At 47.8% G+C, this 25,793-nt stretch overlaps 1 protein-coding gene and 1 long non-coding RNA gene across 3 annotated transcripts in view; one reads left to right on the top strand and one right to left on the bottom strand.

Moving 5' to 3' along the window:
• LOC135400944 (monocarboxylate transporter 10-like) overlaps positions 1-25,793 on the top strand; it is a 215,977-nt gene that overhangs the window by 71,873 nt on the left and 118,311 nt on the right. The gene's annotated exons all lie outside the window — the stretch shown is intronic.
• On the bottom strand, positions 18,203-20,954 carry LOC135399831 (uncharacterized). Its single transcript, XR_010424423.1, has 3 exons — positions 20,333-20,954; positions 19,574-19,684; positions 18,203-19,470 (listed from the first exon to the last, which is right to left on the bottom strand). It is a non-coding gene; the product is annotated as an uncharacterized LOC135399831 (long non-coding RNA).

Raw genomic sequence — 25,793 nt, 5'->3', positions numbered from 1 at the left:
TCGCTACAAGTTAATGCGCTTATAGTACATACCTCGTATTTCTTGTATACTGAGACTGTAGAAGTTAAAATATCAGCGTAGACGGATGACATTGTTTTATTTCTAAGGGACGGCAACCGTGTAACACACACGTTCGCGATTTTTAAGCAGCATCGGAAACTGTCACGAGCCACGAGATCATGTTCGGTGATGTTTGGTCATATTATGCGCATTTCGTAAACGAGCGAAATAAATATTCTATTCAGCAGAAAACAACACCTTCATAACGAGGATGTAAATAGATGACCAAAACACCCTGCGCAGTTATTTCAACTAAGCACCACCATGGTCCGCAGGCTGGAATGGCGTTCAAGTTAACTCTGATGCTAGCTGTACAATGCTAGAAGTAGGTGTTCGTCTCTCTTCGTGCTCGAAACGCTCTTGAGCTGCAGTGAGCATGCCTCGCAGTCTTCAAGGGGTACTACAGTGCAAAAATTTCTCATCGTGGAATGAAAGATCCCGTTACCTTGACAGCAATATAAAAGGAACGGGATTCACGGACTGCATCGTTCGATTTGTCCAATCGTCGAGGAAAATTGTTCGAGGAAACCAACCCGCGGCCTGTCCGCGTTGTCGCTTTTGTTGAGAGGGGAGAGGGAAGGCGTACAAATCTTTGCACTTTAGTGCCCCTTCAATACTTGCTTTCGATGTTGAACGCCAGGAGGCGCCCTCATGCCGTCATGCGTAACTGTCGGTCACTTTCTTTCCGTTAGCGCCAGTGTTCTCGGCCATTAAGCCTCACCACCTCATCTTGTGTTTGGCAAGCGCTACATCTAATGGACGTTGCCGACATTTCTGTGATATTCGTGACTCCATTACTGTCGGATCGGATTTACACGCAGACGACAAACATGGATAATAGAGGAGAAACATGTCGTTCCTTGTCTTTCCCACTACGTTTCTTCTTTTATTGATTCCGAATTTTCCTCCTTTCCAGAGCCTTTCAGCCTTATTTCCTTGCCTTTCTGTGCGAGGTAGCCCTCTGGCGTAATTTTTCTAGTATTTAGAGTTAGTTTCATTGTGCTGCGACATTGTAAATCCCTTTCTGCCTCACTACGAATCGATTAACTCCCGTTCATGTTCTTTCCTTCGTGGCATCGTGGCACGCTGGACATTATTTTCGTGTCCTTTCATGAAAGCGCGTGCTGGACCAGAGAAAAATAATTACTGACTTAAACATGGAGCTTTTCTTTCCTCCTTTGTGGATTATTTTGAGCTTTCGCACACTCCTGCTACAACACGAGGCGCGTAGTGGTTATTCATGCTGCCGCTGCTCACCAGAGGCAGACATGAACAACAATAAATGAAGGAGAAGTGATGATGACATGGGATGTTTCTCCGTGGTAGCCACAGGACCCTACCCCACTTCAAAGAGGAAGAAAAGTATGGAGAATGGACTTATGGGTAGTAATAACTTCCACTTCTATACTCGTCATCGCAGACCACGTTTCTTTGCTGTCTATTGCTCCCGATTGAGCTCACTACATCAGCTGATGTCAACGGGATTATATTGCTTTTATCATCATCATCAAATAAAGTTGCTGTTTCTTTCATGGCTGCTTCGTCGGTAAAAGAAAGTTCATGGGAGGAGGACAAGGATCTACTCCAAGAGCCTGGTTTTGACGGGGAGATTAGTTGAATATGGAGATTGTGCGGGATGCGTAAATTTATTCCCGTATATCTTTCTGACCTACTTCTTTGTATATAGCCTTCCGCGTACAATTGCACAAATAAGCCCTTCGTGCATTTGTGACATAAGAACCGTCAACGTCATACATACGGGGATTTCATTTAGCGCTCGCCCATTGGTCTGTGGAGCACCGACTTGTTCGCAAGGGAAGTAGTGCGCAGGAAAAAGGGAATGAAATGAAATAACTTTATTAAGGGAAGGAAATGAATGCTAACGGGCAGCAAAGTTCTGCAACTCCTTCATGTCTTTTTGCACGCAGAACATATTCACAAAGAGATGTGATGTGATGTGACAAAGAGAGCTATACCATCTCCCATAGCGGACGCACCGAGGTATTACGCATAGGGCAGAATGGTAAAAAAAAACGTCCCTATATGTTCAAATTATTGAGCGGTGTCACGGATTTCGCCAATTAATAAACGGGGTGATAGACTTCAGAGTTCTGCAGAGAAGTGCTAACGGGATTGCTCGCTGTCCAAGCGCCAGTACGTAAATGTTTGTTTCCGCGCGTATTGAAACCCTCACGCAGAGAGAGGTATATGTGGCGTCAGTCTCACGTCACGAGGGCGTTCCCTGGGCTCCTCTTCACCTGACTTCATGTTGAGGAGCGAACTTTCCCTTTAAAGCCGGTTACTTTGTGGGGGGAGTTGTAACTTATACAACTGTCACACGGACTAATTTAGTGACACATTCAACGAGTGACACTTATACTGTCATTCGTGTACTGTCAGACGGCATCTTTTAGTGACACTCCACAGAAAGTGCGCTAACGATTCAAGGAGTTCCCCAACCTCAGTTCATTTCACTTCGGCGGACCGAGTGCGTATAGCCTCGACGGCAGGCAGGTAAAATATTGAGGAAAAAACAAAAGGCCCTGGCAGCAACAATATTTTCAAACAAGTATTTTTAACAGAATGCTTATTTGATTCAAGTACAGTGTGACATTGTGCCGAAAGAACATGTAATTACTCTCGTTAACAGCCTGTGAAATTTCGCAGTCTGGCGATCTGCCGGCGGGCATATTGGTTGCGGTCATATGGAGTACCAGGTTTTGGATATGCTTCTTACTCAGCCTGACTTGTGGCGGCTCGTCACAGTCACATATATTTGAGACAAATATGTTTAATGTTGGAAGAAGATTTGCGGGTAGTGTTTCTAAATCAAAGAAAAACATTCTTATACGACGGAATTGTGGCACACGCCTAAAAATTTTACCGCTGTTCATTCTCATCTATCGTCATTGCCATATTGGCACCTACTTATGCCGTGTAGCAAGCATTTAGTGAAAAGTGACATTCGATTTGGATGAGTGCGCTTCACGAAAATAACAGCAAATTAGCCTGTGTGACAGGGGTATTATGCGCGCTGTAGGTGCATGTGCACGGCGCCTCGGTGCCTGAGTGCGCTTGACGTCCTCACAGAGAAACAAGCTATAGAATGAAGTTATCTCAAGTGTATTCTGTGTTTGGAGATTTCAGAGCTTACGATTCTGATATTTTGGAAGCGTCGTTGAGAGAATTAAACTGATCGATGCAGTTTTCTGTGCGTCCATCTGGACCAGTAAATGGTTTTTCAGCGTTAAAGATCGGCACTATTTTGAACAGAGCCTTATCATGCTCTTCTCTCTCGTATACGCTCTTCGCGTTTCCCTTCTTTATATGCTTCTTTGCGTTTCAGTGTAAGTGTAGTGGTTCGTAAGTCTGACACGGTTGTGCATTCAACGGGGCAAGGCATTCGCCACACGTCATTACGCGATAGAAATTCGAGCCATATATGCGATCAGGCGGGATGTGGAATCCATGATGCGCCAGCGGCCATAAAAACAAGCGAACGCGTTACAGCTTCGTGCTTTCGCATAACGCGGTATAGGAACCAATGATTCACGAATTTGCTGTTGGCACGCTGGAATGGTTTCCAGTCTTGGACCATCATGACCCGAAAGCTTTCCTGGCAGCAGCAAGACGAAACCGAAACTTCTTATGCACGAGCAAAGCAAGCTTGTAGCATTGTGCCCTCACTTCTTTCGTCATAGTGGAGTGGAGATGAACGGTAACAGAGGCTGGTCTTCAACTGTAGAGAACTCTTGAAGCATACACCTTTGCTCTCGCTTTGATCTTCGACGTCTGCTTTTTTTTAAAGTTTATTTTGCGCTGTTGTTTTTCCGCCATAAACCTACACCAACTAACAATTTTTTTCAACGTCGTTAAAGACACCCTAGAACACCTATACTTCGATTACCTTCAAGGTTGGTCTTTCTTCCTCACTCTCCCGTTTTGGTATATTCTCTACACCTCTGCATTTTTCAAAAAGCGGTAGGGGAAACAGAAAATAAACGAAGTAGTAGGACAACAGAATCAAATGATCGCAAGCGCTACATTTGGGTGTTCATTCGTGGAATGCGAGATTTGATTAGTCTTTCATGGCGGCACTCCTGTTCAGCTAGCACGAAAACAAAAGCAAACAAAAAGTTCTCAACATGACAAAGGCCTTTAGAGGAGCTTACGTTACACATAGGCATATGCTGTAAGACACCAAGAAATGCACGGAAGTTGTGCAGGTCTGTGCTACATGCATGCGATCCCGTACAGCGCCACGGCGAAGCTGCTGAGTCGGTTCATCTTGAGCGTTACACCGAGTGTGCTTAATTATGCTCTTCCGTCAAACGCTTTCAATCACCAGACACGTTGCGGCACCGACTCCGTACAAAAAAAGAAAGAAGAATAGAAACGAAAATACGTAATGATCGAGTCGACGTCACTCCTCCCTTTTGCAAATGTCATAGAGGAATGTCCTGTTGCTTGTGCAACGCCGAACTGCAAACTCAGTCAAGCTGGCGCTCTGCTCTAAGCACCTTTGGCTTCACCCTAATGACAAACGACGTCATTATACGACGTGCAGGTGAAGTCACACTCTTCTCTACCTGTCGTCCTAATATGGGCATGGCTTGGGTGTGGTCCAGGGCACGTCCACAGGGTGCGCGTGCGTGAAGTTCCCGAGATTTTGCTAGAAGTATCTTATTAATTTCGGCGGCAGTAGATATGTCTGTGTCTGTTCCGTGAAAGGGGAGGAACATGAAAAAGCGTTCGGGCGTGCGACAGGTCAGATTGGCCTTTGCGGGTTGAGTTGATGAATAAGGTGCACGTTTGTTGGCTCTTCGTGAGGGCACTCCAAAGCAGGACTGGACTGGCAACCTGGGAGTCTAAGGCCCTTGTAAGTGCGTTATGTAGGTGTGCTTTGGATGATGGTGCGAAGCGGCCGGCGGTAAAGTCACATAGCTGAATCTGTAACGGAACCACTTTTCTGCCATCGATGAACAATGGAAAAGAATCTTTACTCAACTACTGAGGAAAACAGTGAATACGGTATGGCGCTCCGTGCAAATTTTTCTTCCTTGGGAGGTAGACCTGTCAGAGACCAGCCTCTCAGAGTATCTCTGAAAGGAGTGGTGTCCACGTCTTCGACTTTTACACCGACAAGGACGCAGGATGAAAGGAGCATTTCTGGATGGGAACGTCTTTACGCTACTGGCCAGTGTGTACCTCAGAGAAGGTCCTTGAGCGGGACTGTGTGGGGGAATCTCGTTCGACGGTGCGACTGTGTTACGCTTCGGATATATGGACGAAATGCACGTTCCCAAAATTTCTTGCCAAGCGATCTGCCTGATGTGGCTGCGTGTTGCCTCGAGGGGATCGTCCATCTTGGGCCGACTTCGTAGGGAACTGTGTCGACAGTTGCCTTACAGCGTCTGAGGAAGTTCCTGTGGTTCTATTTTTTTTTAACTCACCCGCCTGTCTGTCACTAGCTAGCGAAGAGCCGTGGCTCACACCGTACAGCTCAGCCGGTTTCACCCCTGTAGACGTTTGACAGTGTGATCGATCTCCTTGTGAGACCCAAACAGGAGCGTCACTCAAGTATCAAAGACGCAAGTCACGGTAGCCCGAAACGTAATTTATTTTTGGCTCCGGTACATCCAACGATACTTCTCCGTTATAACAATAGGTTTCGAGACGTACAGGATTCGCTAAATGGAGAGCCTTTAGGAGAGAAGCTGTGGCGGAGGAAGGAATTTCGGAAAGTCTCTTTCCGTCCGGCGCCAAATATCGCCGATTGTCGCTCACTTTCTTTTCGACTTTCTTAGAAGCGGACATCCTTGTTTCATAAAAAGAGCAACAAAAGTAACGAGGCTCGTTTGATATCGGAACATCTCTTTCGAAGTGTGAACGGAAATTGCCGAAGTTTAAACGTAAGTGTGAATGGCGAAATGGAACCGTGATTAGGGGCGCGAATTGATTGTCGCCCGTAAGATTCTGTCATCTCTGTAAGTGCTGCGACTGATTAAGCTTTCCACTGCGCACCGAAGGGAAATGTCAGACGAAAACCCGTTTCCTGCGAAAATGACCGCTTTCTTGTCTCTGATTGCGAGACGTTGGAATGACAAATGGGGTTGACCACCGACTGCGATAGGGCTCAGCCAATAGGCGTGCCAGTAACGTCTACGCTGTGCTTTATCCAGAACTGCAAGCACGAGGATTGTTGAAAAAAAAAGAAAAGGAAGAGAGAGAGAGAGAGGGACGTCATGATTACTAGTAACGATGCGATCCTGTCAATGTTCGAGTTCGCAAAAGTTCGCAAAATTAGAACTTTCGTTGGGGAAATTCGAAAAAGCTGGACGAAAGCTGGCATCGAAGACGCTGGCGTTGCTCATGAGCGTCTATCTCGTCCCCACATTAGGAAGCACATGGTTTAGGGCTCGAAAACCTGCCACGTATTCGTCTTATGTCTGTAATGTGACACTGTATATCCACTTAGTACGTCGGAGTGTGTTTATATGAACTTTCGCTAGCCAGATGAAAAATCCTGGATGATACCTTATGGGCACCACCTAGCGTGCTGCCGTGGCGCAAAGACGACGTTGCACACGCCTTTTACATTATTTTCATGTCCGTGCTGTGTATTGTTAACAAAACTAAAGTTAAAGGGATTGTAAAGTGAAAGGTAAACCTATAGCAACTGTGTGCTTTTCTGAAAGCGTGCAGCATGGACGGAGATACGTAATAGTCCTGCTGTGCGTTGAGCATATTTTTAGCTTTCGAATTTCAAAGATTGCTGCGCCAAGCAAAATTTTCGGACTACAAGCAACCCTGAGGCGACTCGCACGCCACCGTTATGCACCGTTTACGCACACTTATGCACCGTTTTCCCGTGGACGCCGCGATATGGAAAGCGCAGCGCCATCTAGCCGGGGGAGAACGTTGTAAACTGTTTACTGCACAAGCCAGAGAGAATTAAACCCGTATGATTCCTCCCTGGTATCACTTCCTCCTTGCTGGAGTGTGCTGGGTGCGAAAGCGCTGGATGTGAGGCCTGCTGGAAAACGGTGTATATTAACAGATTAGCAACCTGTCTCAAATGCGTTACGTAGTGCTTCAATATCACGTGATACCTGAGCCCAAAGTTGCGCGTAACGGACGTCAGTGGACGCTAAGATCGCGAAATTGTCAGTCTTTGAAAAATTCGTTAGTATGAAAAATATGAAGGATTGAGACGTGATGGCTTCTGTGTGTCATCACAAAGCCAAGTTCTACCTGGTGGTACATAAAAACACTGTGGTTTCATTCCACTTTACAGTCCCTTTTAAACTCAATTGTGTCAGAATAAAAGCTTCATCAACTACACTTCAAATTTGACTAGAAAGGTAGAATCTGCGAACCTTGGCAAAACTCACCAAAAATTCGGAAGTTCGAGAACTAAAACAAAATGTTTCATTCTGGCCGTAACCTATATATGCAAGATTCTATACCAACGTTCTTGGAACTAGAAATATGAAAACAATCTTAGCGTCAGTTCAGATCTAGTCACCGTCCGACTCCGTCCGTCAAATCGCCAAAATGATGTAAAATTTATACCATTATTTATATGAAATAGGTAGTGATCTTTGCCGACGCGATGACCCCCTTGCAAAGTTCTTCTACAGACAGAAGATTTAAAAAAAAAAAATAAAACCTGTGTAGTGGCAGAAAGACGAATAACAATTCTGACACAGAGAAAAGTAGTCTAGGTTAATATTTTCCTTTTTTATCCTATCAATCAACCTATCAATGTAGGTTAAACAACGTGCGTGATCACTACTTTAATGTGATGTATGTAGTCGATGAGAGCTAGCCAATCACAGCCATGGAAACCAGACGCCATAAACCGCTTGGGCAGCCACTGGAAGGCAGAGATTTGCCGTATATGAAATAGTCTGCGGCGATTAGCTGAATCGCGACTTTATATGCCCGCGTAGCGAAAGAGTGAGAGGAGGTCATCAACGTTTTCCTTCTCGCGGAGGCGGTACGTCGATTCTAGCAGGCGTTAGCAGGCGTGGGACGTCCGCGCCGCCCAGTGCAGCGCAAGCGAAACTGGGCATGTCGATATTCTGCTCGTCGTTGAAGTCGAAAGAGGGCGGGCCGGGTTGGTCCGCTACTTCATTGCAGCGCACGCAGAGTTCGAGGTAACTCCGTACAAGTAACTCGTTACTGTAACTAAGTTCCTTTTTTTTTGGTAACTTGTAACTTAACTCGGTACTTTTGCGCCCTGGTATCTTTCAGAAGAACTCGTTCCTTTTTCAGGTAACTTTGCCAAAGTAACTTAAGTTCCAAGTTACTTTTAACTCGCTTTTCACTCACGTCCACATGTTTTCTTGTTTTCTCTCCGGTTCCTCCATGGCATTTTTTACCATAAAACGTGATATTCAATCAATGACAGTATTTTATTGAGGAAGTAAGAACCACTGCCATTGAAATGAAGCTGAGCCATTGTGCGCCCACAGGGAGTAAGATGCAAAGCGTTCGAATAGACCTCTACCAGAGAAACGTCATCATGACATTGGTAGACAGACTGAAACCGAAACAAATCGAAAGGAGAGGGCTGGGTTCCACGAACGGGCACTTGTTCGCTGCCTCCCACTGAAAGAAAAGTAGAACCGCAACCCCCTCAAGACCGTGAATTTCGGGCGCGACCTTGTTCACCTCTAGCTTCGAGCGTAGTTCACTTTTACCAAATTTTGGCGCTATCGAACACTATGACGTCATCTGTTTACAAACAGGGAGAGGTCTGTTGTTGGACATAAACGAAAACGATCTAAGCGTGTTGCACTCCTCCGCAGGCAACTCAAGGTCTAACTCAACTGCGCTGCACCTGCGTGATGCTATTTTGTGTCCGGAGTAACTTGGAAGCAACTCGTTCTTTTTCTTAAGTAACTCAGTAACTGCGAGTTATATTTCAGGTTGAAGAACTTCGTTATTAACTTAGTTACATTTTGCACACGGTAACTTAACTTGTAACGAGTTCTTTTTGACGGGTAACTTCTCAATCTATGGACTAATTCTTTGCAAAGTTGATTTCTTTTGCGGCGCAATTTAATTGAAACACTGTAGAGCATAGAAGATAGATGGAATGCTAAAATGGAGAGATAGATTGAAGACTGCAGGTATTTCTCTCATCAATCATATATTTCTGACTTTAAAGGGGCACTAAAATGCAAGAACTAGTTCGCTTCAGATTACATTACATGCTATCTAACATTTCGTACTTGTTATCATAATTCGAAACTTTGATTCCGTTACGGAGCTACAATCGAAATTATGCCGGACTCTTTCTTGCTTCGGCGCTGAGCAGTGAACATCGTTTCAGCTCGTGCATTACTGTTTTTAGTTCATGCTGCGCGCGTACACTCGCGTGCCACGCCACGGAGCAGTCCCGGTGAAAAACAAAGTGCGCGTTGCGAAGCGGGCTGGCGTCCCTGTCCGCAGGACGTGAAGATAAATGTTGCCAGTGGAACATTCGGGAGAACTGCTGTGAGCTACAATTCAGTGAATCGGTATTGAAAAATGCAGCAGTGCGCATCATGCCGCGCCTATACGGAACACTACGATCGGACCCGTTCCAAATCCACACGCCCACGATAGGTATGCGCGCGCTTCTCCTGCTGTTTCATTGGATGCCGCCAATCTTTCCCTCCTGGAAATACCATTCGTTGTCGCCGAAGACGACTCTGTTTTCATTGCGTTTTCTTTCAAACTGGCTGTGTGAGCTAATTTTGCTTGCATTATATTAATTGAAACACGAACTTCCATTTGAGAGAAAGTTGTTTTTGCATTTTAGTGCCCCTTTAATTTAGAAATATTATATTCCACTTTTTTGTTTTCTGCTTTGAACTATGAAACACGTATTCGTTTTTGAATCAGGTAGAGGTTGATCTCCGGAACTATAAGATTATGACGTTATTTTACGACATCCTAACATATCGTATTTTTCGATGTATAACGTGCAGTCGTGCATAACGCGCACCCCTAAAAACGGGCCGCATTTGAAAAAAAGTTCCATGTATAACGCGCATGTGTAACAACATTGCGGCGCGCGTTATACAGTCGACCCCCGTTTATCCGGACGGTGCCGTTCCCGGCGAAATCGTCCGGATACCGGGGCATCCGGATAAATGAAACGACCGACTAGAAACGTCCTACAGAGCGAGGTTTAATTAAAACACAGAAATCTCGTCAATGACAGCTGTTACATAGTAGTGTAGGCACTCGATTCCTGCAAACTTTTGTAATTGCATAGAGTTGAGCCACGCTGTTGCGCTGCTCGGAGAATGTCAGGGCGGTCGCAAAGAATCGATGTCGGCGCCTTGTTTCTCACTGGCGTCATCGGCACCGTCTTGCTGCACATCATCGGAGGCAACAGCAGCAATCACACCGTCATCAGTCATAGCTGCACACGCGTCATCATCCTTATCAACGTCAACGTAGTCAGAAACCGCAACATCATCTACCGCAGTCGCAGTGAGCCTCTGCATCAGGGATCGCAGCTCAGCTAGGAGAATATCTTCATCGGCCAACGGGCCGTAAGCAGCAGGCCCTCGGGTTGGAGTTGTGACGTCACCGGATAAGGGGTTGACGGAGCACAATATAGAGAATGGCGGGACCCAGCACAAGGCAAAGGAAGACTCCGGACCACAAAAGCACAAATAAATAAGGGTTTAATGACCCTGGCTATTTACAGACGGTATGTACAAATTGGATGGGACAATAAGGCTACACACGCGACAGTCTATGGAGTGAGAACACGCCGCTCGGGGAAGCTCACCGTCTTGTAGTCTTCTCTCGAGATCTGAGGCGGGATGGCAGGTTGGGCCGGAGTACCCGTGCAGAAGCTGTCGTAGGGTCGATGGCGCACCAGTGGAACGTTGTCGAACGAAGTCTCGAATCCCGTAGACGCCTTGGGGAACGACGAGTCGATCACGACGGAAGCAGCAGCAGACAGTAGCAGTAGCGGACAGTAGCAGTCTTCCGGCGCCGAGCCTGACAGACTGCCTGGCCAAATTCCTCTCTTCCCAGTCCTTTGTTGGGAGTCGGCTTATGTAGCCGTCGGTGACCTCATTCATGGTCCACTTTCGCCTATGACCTTCGGGACTCCGGGAAAGCGGCCTTCACTCTTGCTTTCATCCAGAGGTGTAGGAGAGGGAAGCTTCCCCAAAATAGCTCGGCACGTTCATGAGTTCCCGCGCACTCAAAAATGGCGAGTCCGAAATATATCTGACCGTCACATCCGCCCCCACCAGAACGAGAATTTTCTATGCACATAAAAATTCTCGACGTCACACAATAGCGTCAATGTATAGTCTGTCTGACATACAGCAATTCACATCACAATACACAGTTTGCTCCCTGCAGAGCTTTGGGTCGACACTCCATAGCGCTTGAGGTTTTGCGGCGGACACCTGCCGTTAACTATCTTAGCAATGGGGAATATGGCTCAGGTAAGTCGAGGTTGAACACAGTAAACAAAGACGAGTGCGCAGCGGCTGCGCGAATTTTGCCCGCGCATGATTTTTCCCTTTTTGTTTGATGTGAGGAAAGACCGTAGCCCTGCTTGGCATTAGTTACTTCAACATTGCGCCCCTGCTTCTGAGATTGTAGGAATGTTGAGGCATCGCAGCGTGTGCGAGAGAGGACGCGGACGGGAGGTCTCCCGGGAGGGACAGAGCAGGCTCGTTGTCGGCCACTTCGGCCAGCCAAAGATCATTGACATTGCTGTCTGCATTATACTGATGAACGGTATGACTCGCCTGTGTGTCGTCGGTGACGCGGTTGGTAGGTGAGCTGCTAGGGAAGTTCTCCGCAGTATCTAAGGCGACATCATTGAGCTCTCCTGCCCTCTTTAGGCGGCTGACATGGATAATTTTTTCATTCCCATTTTGCATGTCTTTAATGCGCACGGTCACGTCGGATAATTTCTCTATGACGCGGAAAGGCCCCTTCCACTTCGGCGAGAGCTTTTTCGCCATGCCGGATGTTACTGTGATATTCTGCGCGTATACTTTGTCTCCCAGTTCGTAGGCTACCTCTTCAGATTTAGCGTCGTGCTTTTTCTTCCGCACTTCCGAAGCCGACTTGAGTTGAGTTTTAGCGATGTCGTGGGCTATCGCAAGGCGCTGTACTAGTTCCGCGCGGTAACTCTCTAGTGTTCCGTAGTTCACCGAGGGAGGCTCGTGCATGACGTCCGGAAGAACGGGGTCACGGCCGTACAAGAGGAAAAACGGCTTTTCACCTGAGCTCTCATGCTCCGCTGTATTATAGGCAAACACGGCGTATGGGAGCCAGAGGTCCCAATCTCTCTGATCGCGCGCCACGAAATGAGAGAGCATTTGCACTATTGTTTGGTTAAGTCTCTCAACTGCACCGTTACATTGTGGGTGGTAAGCCGTTGTTTGCAGTTTCTTTATGCCTAACAGACGATACACCTCTTTCATTACATAAGATGTGAAGTTTGTTCCTTGGTCCGTAAGTAACTGTTTGGGAACGCTGTGTCTCAATACGATGCGCTCGGTGAACATCCTCGCGACTGTGTCCGCTTTCTGGTCGGCCATCGGGTACGCCTCCGCATATTTCGTGAGATGATCCACAAAGACCAATATGTACCGGTTCCCGGACGTTGTTACCGGCAATGGTCCGACAATATCCATGCCGGTACGCTCGAAGGGCTGCCCTACTTCCTGAAAGATCTGCATCGGCGCTGGCTTACGATTTTTGGGGGTTTTTCGGATCATGCACGACTCGCACGCCGCGCAATAACTCTGGATACTCTTACGCATGCCCTTCCAGAAATAGCCTTTGCTTATCCTTATCCTAGTCTTCCTTGCCCCGAGATGTCCTGAATATGGAGTATCATGGTATAGAGTTACTATCTCCCTGACGAGGGCACGCGGTACCACCATTCTGTCGTTGCTTCTTGTTCCCTCTGTTTCACCATTATGCTTATACCGCAGCAGGCCCACGTCGTCCAAATAATAGTTGCCAGATGTCCGAGATGACTGTTTTTCGCAAGCTTCTATTATGGGCTTCAGCTCAGTATCTCGTCGCTGTTCTTCCCTGTACCTAGCCTCCTCAGGGGAAGGAAAGAAAACGTCTAACTCACGTACCGCTGCCCGACTCAGAGCGTCTGCGTTCTGATTCTTTACACCCGCTCTATGCACTATCTCGAAATCATGCTCTTGGAGCAAGAGGTTCCAGCGAGACAACCGAGAATTTGGGTCTCTCGCGTTCATGAGCCATTTAAGCGCTTGGCAATCCGTGATAATAGTGAATGGCCTCCCGTATAGGTAGCAGCGAAAATGTCTGACTGCCCAGACTACCGCGAGGCATTCCAACTCGGTCGCGGCATAGTTGGACTCCGCCTTGTCCAGCTGTCGGCTCGCAAATGCCACAGGGTGCTCTTGTCCATCAAAATCCTGCGATAGGATGGCTCCGAGCGCGATCTTAGACGCATCCGTTGTCAAAATAAATGGTCTCGAAAAGTCGGGAAAACGTAAGACGGGTGACTTAGTCAGGTTCTCTTTCAAACTCTGGAAGGACTCATCGGCTTCCTTACTCCAACGAAAGGATACCTTTTTGGAGGTGAGCTGAGTTAATGGTTTGGCTGCCTGCGCAAAATTCTCCATGTGACGCCTATAGTACCCCACCAACCCGAGGAACTGTCTAACCTCTTTGACGGTTTTTGGTACCGGGAAGCTCTTTATGCAGGCGACCTTTTCTGGGTCGGGCCGGACCCCTTCGGCAGAAACAATATGACCCAGATATTTCACCTCGGGTTTCAGGAACTGACATTTCGATGGTTTAAGCTTTAAGCCAGCCGCTTTCAAGCGTTTGAGTACCCGTTCGATGTCCTCCAGGTGCTGTTCGAAGCTGCTACTAAATATAATGATGTCATCTAAGTAAACATGACACGACTTGCCGAGTAGGCCTGCTAAAATAACGTCCGCGGTTCTCTGCCAGACTGCAGCACTGTTTTTTAGTCCCATGGGCATCCTGCACCACTGAAAATGTCCAGACGGCGTATTGAAAGCCGTTTTTTCTTTGTCGTTCGGGTCCATTTCAATTTGCCAGTACCCAGAGGCCATGTCGACCACTGTGAAATACTTCGCGGCGCCGAGCGTTGAGAGCGTCTCTTGGATGTTAGGTAGCGGGTATGGGTCGGTGCGCGTTACTTTGTTAAGGTCCCGGTAGTCGACGACTAAACGGAAGGATCCGTCATGCTTTTCTACCAACAGGGCCGGCGCCCCCCAGGGTGAAGTGGAATGTTCCACAATTCCCTTTTCAACGAGCTCGTCTACTTGCTTGTCAAGCTCTTCGCGTTTGGAATAAGGGACACGATACGCTCTGCGGTACACGGGGTGGGCATCCATCGTAGGTACACGGTGTTTGATTACATCACAGCGGCCAAGATCGAGTCTGTCGAAAGCGAACGTGGTACTGTAGTTGTTAATTAACTCGGCTACCTTCGGGCGCTCCTCCGGACAAATGTGACTGAGCTCGAATTTCTCGATAAAGTCTGTCGTGCTGAGCGCTTCTGCCTGATTACAGCTCAGCACCTCTGTGCGGTCGGCGTATTCAGCATCGGCAAAGGAAGCAACAATTTTATTCTTCGGCAGTCGTACTTCAGCTAAGCTATAGTTAGCTATCCTGACCGGAACTTTACCTTCGCTACCAACGCGGACTAGTAAATTCGCGCTAGCGAGTCCGTTAACTTCTATTCGTCCTTCGACAACGCCCATCTCACCGGGTTGCCCAGAATTGTCTAGCCTGCCAGTCACAACCACCTCAGACGCCGGCGGAATCTTGCACCCGTCGACGAGGCGCACTGCTGTTGCATGCCTCAGGGGCTGTTTATCTCTCGACGTGTTACGGTGTTCAGGCACCGAATTTTTCGAGTTTACCACGGGGACGGACTTATTGTTTATTACGACAACCCCTTTACTTGACAGAATGTCTATATCATGGGCCAAGATCATGTCTTGCCCAATAATACCGGCAACCGACAACGTCACGTCCTCCGTAATAACGAAACACGGATGTTCAAACCTCGTGTCTCCTAGCTTAAGCGGTATTTTATATTTCCCTCTGGTGGGCAACGGGCTACCTGTTATTCCTACTAGCTGCGTGTGCTTACCACCCGCAACCTCAAAGAGCTCGGTCCAATTCGGACACATATCTTCTAAGACGTTCTCCTTAATGAGGCTAACTTTGGATCCGGTGTCGATAAGAAAATTGTACTCCTTCTCATCAATTTTGCATTCGACGATGGGACTGGTCTCTCCACAAAACCTAACAACGAGAAGTTCTATCCCCTCCTCCGTGACTTTTACAGAGGAGGGAATCTCTAGTTTCCCTGGTCCGGCTCAGCATTTGCGGGTTTTGTGCGGTTGCCACCTTCGCTGCTGTTGTTTCGCCTCGATGCGGAACGTCGAGCGCGGCACTCTCTAGCGTAATGCCCGAGCCTCCCGCAATTGTAACACTCCCCGCGAGGGCGGTCTGCGCGTCTGGGTGCGTTTGCTGTGATGCGTTCTTCCGACAGCCGGATGCTTTGTTCTAACAGAGCTTCAAGACGGTCGAGCCTTCGCTTCATATCATCAACCTCTCCTAAGCAGTCGGTCGAAATTGCGCGAACGACACCACGTTCTGACACTAGCTTTTCATTCTGTTCCTCTTTTACAGCGGCATCGACTGCGTCCTTCATAGTTTTTGGTTCACGGGTTAAGACAAATCTCCTAACAGGATCGCGCATACAGACAGCATTTGGTCATCGAGGAGTTCTTTTGCAAGTTCCGCTTTTTCTGTCCCTCCGGTAAGACCACACAACGTGCCCTTCCCCAGCAAACGCACGCGATTTGCGAACGATCGCACGTCCTCGTTTCTTTCTTGCTTAGCTGAGAGAAATTTCTCCATTTTCACGCTTTTTGGTTCTGTATCGAAACGGCTTATCGCTAGGCTTTTGAACTGCTCGAACGACTTTACAGCGAGTGCCTCCTCGTCCTGCCAAGCAAAGCTATGGGCGCTACCCATCATCTTGCACCTCGCCATACCTACGAGCTGGTTATCTTGCCAGCCGCCCATCTTCCCTAACTGTTCTAGGACAGCGAAAAATTCATCGATCGTAATCCCGGTTCCATCCCCTGTAAATGTAGGTAGCATGGAACCTAACGCTAGCACCCCTGCGCCCAACGCGCTTCCCTGAGCCGCCTGTACTGCAGTTGCCATCCTGCGAGGCTTCCCTTCAACGTGGGGGGATATGTCCCACGCTATTCCTTGTGCTTTGATCCCACCGCTGCCACCAAATGTGACGTCACCGGATAAGGGGTTGACGGAGCACAATATAGAGAATGGCGGGACCCAGCACAAGGCAAAGGAAGACTCCGGACCACAAAAGCACAAATAAATAAGGGTTTAATGACCCTGGCTATTTACAGACGGTATGTACAAATTGGATGGGACAATAAGGCTACACACGCGACAGTCTATGGAGTGAGAACACGCCGCTCGGGGAAGCTCACCGTCTTGTAGTCTTCTCTCGAGATCTGAGGCGGGATGGCAGGTTGGGCCGGAGTACCCGTGCAGAAGCTGTCGTAGGGTCGATGGCGCACCAGTGGAACGTTGTCGAACGAAGTCTCGAATCCCGTAGACGCCTTGGGGAACGACGAGTCGATCACGACGGAAGCAGCAGCAGACAGTAGCAGTAGCGGACAGTAGCAGTCTTCCGGCGCCGAGCCTGACAGACTGCCTGGCCAAATTCCTCTCTTCCCAGTCCTTTGTTGGGAGTCGGCTTATGTAGCCGTCGGTGACCTCATTCATGGTCCACTTTCGCCTATGACCTTCGGGACTCCGGGAAAGCGGCCTTCACTCTTGCTTTCATCCAGAGGTGTAGGAGAGGGAAGCTTCCCCAAAATAGCTCGGCACGTTCATGAGTTCCCGCGCACTCAAAAATGGCGAGTCCGAAATATATCTGACCGTCACAGAGTTTTCCCCTCTAGAACCGGACAGTTGCTCGAGACATTTCCAAATGACTCGACTGGTCAACGTGACCCAAGGCACACAAATAGAAAAGGGGGTCATGGTGCACGATTGTCTCCCCTACGGAGGAATGTAAGTCCCTGACGTGTGACGGGAATAACCCCCAAACAGCGAAAAGGGTGAAGAAGCGGGGTCAGCGTCTCCTCTTACTCACGGTAGTCCGGATAACTGAAGCTGGATTACAAGAATTTTCGACTTTCGTTCCCTGGAATTCTTATCCGAGTCTGGAAGCTGAAGTCCGGATAAACGAGAACAAAATACATGGAGGGAAGTTCGTTCCCGTGCCTTTTGTCCGGATACCGCGGGATCCGGATAAATGAAGTCCGGATAAACGGGGGTCGACTGTACATGGAACTTTTTCAAATTCGGCCCGTTTTTAGGGGTGCGCGTCATACACCGAAAAATACGGTATTCGCTGAAGGCTTCAGCAAAGCCTTTCGTGTAACTATAGTGACCGCGCCACGCTACAAACCGTTGCATCTCGCCTATCCCGCCCAATGCCTCGCAGCTTTGTACGGGTATACATCAATAATAACGCGAAAAATCGTACGGAACCTGTATAATATCACATTAGAGCAAGAAATTTTCGCAGTAATCGCAGATGAAACCAAACCAGATGATTCTCTATAGTTGCAATCTACCATTAGATGATAGCCCTATAACCTAATAATGTGTACTGGAAGCGTACCCTGCGTAAGAGGTGGCTATACAAGGTCCTCAGAACTTTATACTCTCCATTAAATGTTCATTAAATTCTTCGTTAAAACTCGTTACATCATCTTTTGAGGGAACAATCCATTATGCTTCTTGCTTTTCTCCGTGCCATTAAAATAAATGAACGTTCTCCCTCCCTCCCTCATTCATTCTTGCTTCCCTGCGATTCCAATTTATTTCCCAACATTCCTGAGAGAATGCCGAACGGTTAAATGCAGAACCACATGATTAAAGCCAAAGCGTTCGCAGTGCTTATTCGTTCGTTTCAAGACCTCTGTAAGATGTAACTGGGATTACCCTTGCATGTGCCAACATGGTTACGTAACGCCGCACAGACTCAGATCAATCTGTCGTGTTTAATTACGCTTTCGTCACTTTGTGAGACATTCAATTAGTGACTGCTCTCGAAGAGAGCAAGTAGCTTCATTAACGACAAGTCTTCTAGCAATTCAGAAGAAATACACAGCTGAGACGAGCTTCGAGAGGCATTCGATATGGGTTATTTGCAATACGCTGCACTTATGGGTTTATTTTGCTGTGGTTTCATTGCAGTTTCACGAAGCAGCTATAGGTATCTGAAATGGCTCACAAAGTCGCTACATTATGGGGGAAGAGACCGTAAGTGTCCAAGCAGCACAATATATATTGGCTCAATATTCGGTGGATGTCGGCAATACTGGTCGAATATTGCTCCAGTATTGCACCAGTACGCGCCGATATCCAGACAATATTGGGCCACTCGCAAGCTGCGCAATATATATTGCGCAGCTTGCGATATTTTATTAGTGGGGGAGTGTATACCGACACATGTCTGGCAGAGTCTGGGAAAACCACGTACAGCACCGGTTCCAGTACATGAACCGGTGCTACCTCCCGATTTCCGCTGATAAAGGGTTGGTGTCACGCTCACGACATTTCAAAATATGACAGTCGTCAAAAGAGCCAGACAGCGACAGAAATCGAATCCGCGTAAACCTCTCGATTGCCAGTCAAGTGTGCTGACCATTACGCTACACTGGCACTACTTACCACGGACATGTTGCTCGAATATGCGGCGTGCTCTGGGCTTCAAACGGAACAGACATTCTAAAAGAAATGTGAGGCGTTGCTCATTGCACCAGTGGACCGCAATGTCATTAAACCGCGCACAAGGTTTTTCATGTCACGGGCTATACCACGTACCGTCGTGCTGTTTTGCTTACGCAACTTCATTGGAGTGCTGCACAGCGCAACAACAACAACAACAATAATAAAAAAGCCAACAAACAGAAAACACGGGGCTTGCATCAAACAGAGCTCGCGGAGAGCCTCAGTAGGAAAGCTGCCGATATTTCCTATATGCACGAACTCTCCTCCTTCTGGCTCCCCACCACATCATCATCCCATTTATGTGTGTGTCCTTCTGGCTCCATAGTCTTGAGGCTCTTCTCATTGGTTCGCTGGATTTTCGATCTTTCTACAGCTCAGAAAGGTTCATTCATGAAGCACGTACCAAGTGTTCCGTAGCGCTCATATAGTAACTCACATGTAGTGCGGTATATAGGGTAGCGCAACCCATGCAGTAAAGCGCCTCATGTCGTCATCATCGTCGTCTTGCCTGTTTTGTTGTCGTTGCCCCATAGCATTGTCCTTTCCGTGCTAGAGATCAAAAGGAACAGATTTGATCCACTACATTGATTACCTTCCGTAAGAGACTATACGCGAACGAGTTAGGCCGTTTCCAAGGAGTAAGTCGGCTTACGTCTACGGATTAGCTGCAAAAGGGGCTCCTGCGATTCCATTTGGGATATCCTCGTTTGCGTCCTTATTCTTCATTCCTGCTGTTGCCGGAAGCACTATGAATGCTGTTTTGCTGGAAAAAAAAAAAAAAAAAAAAAACGTTGAGTTGAGTTTGAATGTAAAAACAGGGGGAGGAGAAATTGGATTCTGCTACTCCCATAATGAACTCTTAAATGAATGAACCGCACAGAAAGGAAAAAGAAAATAACAAGAGAAATGAAAAGGTAAAAATAAAAAAAAAGGAGAAAAACATCACCTCTCCCCGAATTGCATATACACTTGCATATCTGCATCCGCTAGAAGTGAACGGAATCGCGACAAACAACACGGAACAGCACCTTAGTAGGATACATCCTCACCAACAGTTTAACAATTGAATTGCTACAAGCGCTGAGCTCTTGTGTGATAATCAGCTGTTTGAAGTCGTTGGCGTGGATTTTGCTGGTCCGTTGTACTACAAAGCGGAGGACAGTAATTCAAAGCCTTATGTAGCCTTATTTACATGCACATCTACCAGAGCCATTCACCTGGAGTTGGTAAACGATCAATCGTAGTACCTTTCTCATGGCCATCAAGCGATTCGTAGCGCGAAAGGGTCTACCGAGTATAAAGTTTACTCATACAACTTCCTCACGTTCAAGAAGGCTGCTGAAGAGCTCCCCGCAACGATGTTCAGTCAGTTTCAAGCTGTACAGGGGTACGCAACGCGAGTTCCCCTCACCTGGGAGTTTATAGCAGAACTTGCCGCCCGGTGGGGAGGATTCTGAGAGCGAATTGTGCGCTCAGTGAAGTCCTCAGGAAGTCTGAAAGTCTGACGATGCCACAGTGTCCCGTCAGCCACGCACAAGTTGACTGGGGATGAGCTCCTACGACTTGTCACTTCAGCGGGAACCCAAGCAGGCCCTTGAAGTTCCGGGCGTATACCATGTCGCCTGGCTCTAGATTCGGGGATTTCGCGCATGCTAAGCACTCCAGAGCTTCTGTTTCAGCTGTTGGAACACCACCTTCTCTCGCAGCTCGGGTCAGTTCAATACCGTCTTCAACTTTCTTCCCATCAGGAGTTCGGCTGGTGACTTGCCAGTGACTGCATGAGGTTGAGTACGGTAGTGTAACAAAAACCTGTCTATTTGCGTCTTGAGATCACCAACAGCACTATTTTTTAATTTGGATTTTACCGTCTGTACTACTCTTTCAGCTGCTCCATTAGGTATGTCGGAATGAGTAGCTGCTTAATGTTATTCCGCTTCGGGAAATGCTTGAACTCACTGCTTACAAACGCTGAGCCATTCTCAGAGACCACAAGATCAGGAACTCGGTGCGTGGAGAAAATGTCCCGAAGACAGGCCATGGTTGCCGCCGCAGATGGCGATGTCACTGGCACTATATACTTCGACCCACTTAGAAAAAGCATCGACGACCACAAGAAAATACCCACTGAAGTAGGCGACAGCGCGTGATTTCACAGTGCATTCACTGGATGCGGACGCCAGAGCCCTCAGGGTTAGTCGGATAGTAGCTAGCATGAGACGGAAACAAGGTTATAAGCAAAACTTTACTATGGGAATGGGCGGTAGAGAGTCTGGACTTGCGGCTTATCAGCCCAGCGGCAGCAGTAGCTCTCAGCGCAGACCCACCGCAACACAGCACCCAAGCAACCGGAGGCAGTAGCAGGAATCTGATAGGAAAGCCGGCAGCCGGAACCAACCATGTTAGGTTTTGTAAAAATTAATTTGTTGAAGGAGGAGCTGTTCATGTTCTCCCTTACGTTGCGTGGCCGACTGTGGGCGATTGCACGAAATTGCGGCACACCAGCAGTGCCCTGGCAAATACTAGATCTTTTCCTCGACTATCTTTACAGAATTAACCCGTTATTGATGTGTTTAAGCTTCTGCGCTACGGAAGCATGCTGATCAGCGTCTGGTGCACTGCAACGAATGCACAGCCGACTGCGACGATAATAACGTGAAAGTTATTCTGCGGCCCGCACTATATATATATATATATATATATATATATCCCTTGAAGATGAAACCGCGAAGGAACAGCCATCCTTTTGTCGGCATATGCCACTCTTTATTCATGGATGCTAGCACGCCACAATAAAGGTCTTAGCAGAATCCCGAGACAGCTCTCACTTTCGGGGCGACACGGGTGCCCGTCACAATACATCGAATGACCCCATTTTCCGTCCGACCGGACAATCAATACAGCACCATAGCATCGGCAAGTCTTCTTCATTACTGGTGTTGTTATATTTTGGCGTTATCGACTGCGACAACGCGTCCTCAGGCGATGCCTCGAAGCATTCTTGGCAATATCGAGTTCCACGATCACAGATTCATGCTTGTTTTGCCAGTACGACGTCGGCACCGAACTTTGTCCGGAAGCTAAGAAGGCGCAGAACAGAGAAGATACGTGATTCCTGTCAGCGTCTCCGCGCAAACGGAGACCGTTTCAGAATCGATACGTTGTTTGCGTTTTAGCCATAGGCATGGTTACGGCTGGTTCTTTGAGTTAGGGAGTGGTTTGGACTTGGTCTTTGGGCCAACTAGTATAGTTACAACGTTTGATCATCGCAGCTCTTGGACATTTCCTTACGGATGACGATCTAGCCTCTTGCCCTTAACCTGTCGCTTCACCCCAATGCTCGCGCTGTGCATTTTGGTTGTGTCACACCCACTGGACACCAGGGCTTTCAGTTTGGCAGCACCCGGATAATTTGCTAGCCGTTAACTACCCGCATGAATGGAGAGTTCAGTCGGTTCTAATTTTCCGTGACCAACCTGTCTTCATAACCTTTTTCACATACCCGACAGCACCGCCATCTATGCATGTGCTGCAGAAAATTCCTCGGCGAATTTGTGACTTCGTCATTCTGTGGCATGTCACTCTGCGGCTCCGACCCCTTCAGTTATCGGACGCTCCTACGCCCTTCTAGGCAGCGGGCACTTGTCTAGACAGCGTGATCCATCAAACAAAAAGAACTTCAACCAGTATACGAAGCCTCGATATAGCTACTACACCCTGACACATGGCCCCTTCTTTGCCTTACTGATGGATGTGAGATTCCGTCGAAGACTCATCCACTATGCCGACGGCGATGTTGTTGTTCAAGCCCAGCTTATCACGACCTTTCCTGCCAACCATCCGGCCTTTTCCCAGCCTCGTAGTTTATAAATGACGGATGATACTACGACGGCTGATCACAGTCGCAGACTTGGACAGTTTCTTCGAGGTGTCGCTTGGTCTCTTCTCAGCTTATTTTCGGCACATTTTTTACTATCATAATCCGCAAAAAAGGAAGAGGCTGCAGTTCAATCTTCTATAGTAGTAATGCAGTATAGTACTCTCATTTCTCTCGCAACTTTCTTTTTATATTGGATCGATGCATGGAATCAACTTGGGAACATGCTGTCTGAGCAACCACGAATACGTATAGACATTTTACGGTGCATCAATGTAGCTGTCAGCTGAAATGGTTGATGCCGTTAGCGTGAGAAGTATGCGTAATCGGGCAAGCGCACGACACAGACATGTTGTAAGCAGGTATCATATGAACAGACAGCTGTCATCCCTTTGTTGTGCGAAGACGTAGGGGCTCGTAGAAAAAAGAAAACATGCCTTAGAGCGTGACACGTTCCTCAAAGGGTTATTAGCGGCTTCTTTGAACGCGGCTGTCCGGAACACAGGGGTGGCATTCAATGTATTGTTCCGTAGACGAAAGCGTGCTGGGCGAACGCAATGCATCCTGGACAGGTCCTGGTCGCACGTCACAGGAAACGTCAAGGCGCACGTGGCCTTAAAGATGGCGGCGCCCGTGATCGGCGGCCAAACCGTTTGTAAACAATGCGGTTGTTGTGTCTGCGCAACGTTTTGGATGTCTTTCGATCACGGTAATTATTTTTATCCGATAATCTCGCAGTAAAACGCGCAGTTTTGCACATAAGGCCTCGTATTGTTGACGACTTCCAAAAATGTGATGACGACCGCGCGTTAAGACTCACTGAGCCGATGCGATGTACTTAAACTAAGGAGAAATGGGCTACGATATTGCGGAAGAAGCACCGCATAGTTTACGCTGGCAAAATACGTTCATCTCCTGGCGTTATGACGACGAAAATATGTCAGTAAGCGGCAATACGACATGTAAACAAAGTCACATGACCTGAAAATGACGTCTTCTATGTCGTGCGACCAGGACAAGATGACAGGTTTGCCAAAAGCACCCGCTTGAGGGTAGTTACAACAATGGCGTGTTTGTGTCACCCCTGTCGTACGGAACCAACACTTCCCTGCCGTGTCAGCGTTTACTTGTCACGTGTGTCAACCGCCATTATTCAATTACGTTTACTTGTCATACACACACTTAGATCATGGGATACTTCTATACCACAGAATGGTCTAAAGCGTATACTATCACCACAAGATGTTGTTTGTGGTGTGACGAATTCAATCTCTCCCTATTATTTTTTTTTTCATCAACATCAGCCACATGATGTTGTTCCTGTATGTTTCGTGTGCTTCCGAAACGAAAGAGAAGTGCGCCCACCATACATTGACTGTGTGTCCAACAAAGGACGAACGTGTTTTGGGATATTACAGGGGCTTTTTTCCTTACAAGCAAACAAACAAATAGAGGCTTGATAGTTGATAAAGGCTAATGTGCGAACATTGCCTCTACATAGAACGCGTGGGCTGCTTAGTATGTTCAGGCAATTCAAACAGCGAAGAGGTGAGAGAAGCGACATGACCAAGTGAACCAAAGCATACGCTCCTTGGTGGTTACCGGCCTCGGTGGCTCAGTTGGTAACGTGTTCGCAAGGTTACCGTTCCCAAGGTGGCGGGTTCGAACCCGGCCGAGGACGCTACAACAACTTGGTGGCATGGTACAAGTTGCTTAGAGAAGCCGTCTTCCGCGAGGGACGTTAAATACGGTGTGCCGCGTGCTGATCTTTCACCAAACGGCAAAGAACCATCAGGTGGGCAAAATTAATCCACAGACCGATCACTGCTGTCTGGCAACGTAAAGCCACAAATGATTAATATTATCGTTGGTGGTTACTGGTTGGTCGCGTTGAAGACAAGGAAGTGGCGGGTTCCAATCCTTCCACCGGCACTGCTGTCTGAGCTTTTCCTCGAGTTTTCCGGCAGACCTTCCAGACGGATGTCGGTACAGTTTCCCCGTAAAATCGTCCCAGGACGCACACTAAACCACTTTCCTTCTCCTTCCTGCTGTCCTTACTTCACCTCTCCACATCTGTTCGCCTCTCACAGCCATAGCCGCAATTGCTTTGACACGGAACTTTAAAAAAGTGAGGTATACCGCGTCTATTCCACGCTCTAAAGACAGAGGTGGTAGTGGTGGTGGTGGTGCTAATGAAAGAGCTCGCCGTTGTCGCCCTCACAGAGGTGGGCAACGTCACGACTAACGCTCTGGTGGAATGTGCGTCCTGGGCCGACTTCTAAGGGACCTAAAGCTAGAGGGGGGGGGGGGTTACGGCAGGATCGGCTCGCCGTTGTTGGCCACACAGAAGTGGGCATCGACGACTATAGCAAAAAAAAAAAAAAAAATGGCGGATGGAGGGTGGAGATCGGTAGAGGGTGCGTGAGTTCGTCCGGGAGTGCAAAGTGCAAACTAATGACAGAACTGCACCACGTGACGTGGTGAAGGCCAACCATATTTCACAGAATGATACCGTTATCGCTTCTGATTTTCGGAAAGCGCGGGGCGTACGCCTATTTGCGAAAATTAACATAACTGCATCAGTTGTCACCAGAAGGCGTGCACCTCCCGTTTCCAACAAATCGCAGCAGATATAACGATGTCATTCGGGATATGATGACTGGCTAGGAATCTGTTATGCGGCGAAGTGCCCATTTTGACTTGTCAAATAACTACGATGTCTTGCGCCGAAGTCATTATCATCATCATCGTCATTCTAAGTATCCGAAACGTCATTACCTACGTCAACAAAACGCAGCTATACCCTATCCCTGTACGTTGCGATGTTAGCTTTCGTCCCATTTTTCTTCCAATACACCAGACCTATTCCCGCCGTTGACGCGATCTGCGCTTGGTCAACACGGAACCGCACACGACAAATCATGGAGACACAGCGAACCGCTTCACGCTGTCATGCGTGCAGCACATTAAATCATCGCCTTTCTATCTGTGCGCCAAG

The sequence above is a fragment of the Ornithodoros turicata genome, chromosome 7 (genome assembly GCF_037126465.1).
Source record: "Ornithodoros turicata isolate Travis chromosome 7, ASM3712646v1, whole genome shotgun sequence".
NCBI classification, from domain to species: domain Eukaryota; kingdom Metazoa; phylum Arthropoda; class Arachnida; order Ixodida; family Argasidae; genus Ornithodoros; species Ornithodoros turicata.
Note: the sequence above shows the minus strand (reverse complement) of the source record. Positions and strands in the feature narration are given on the sequence as shown.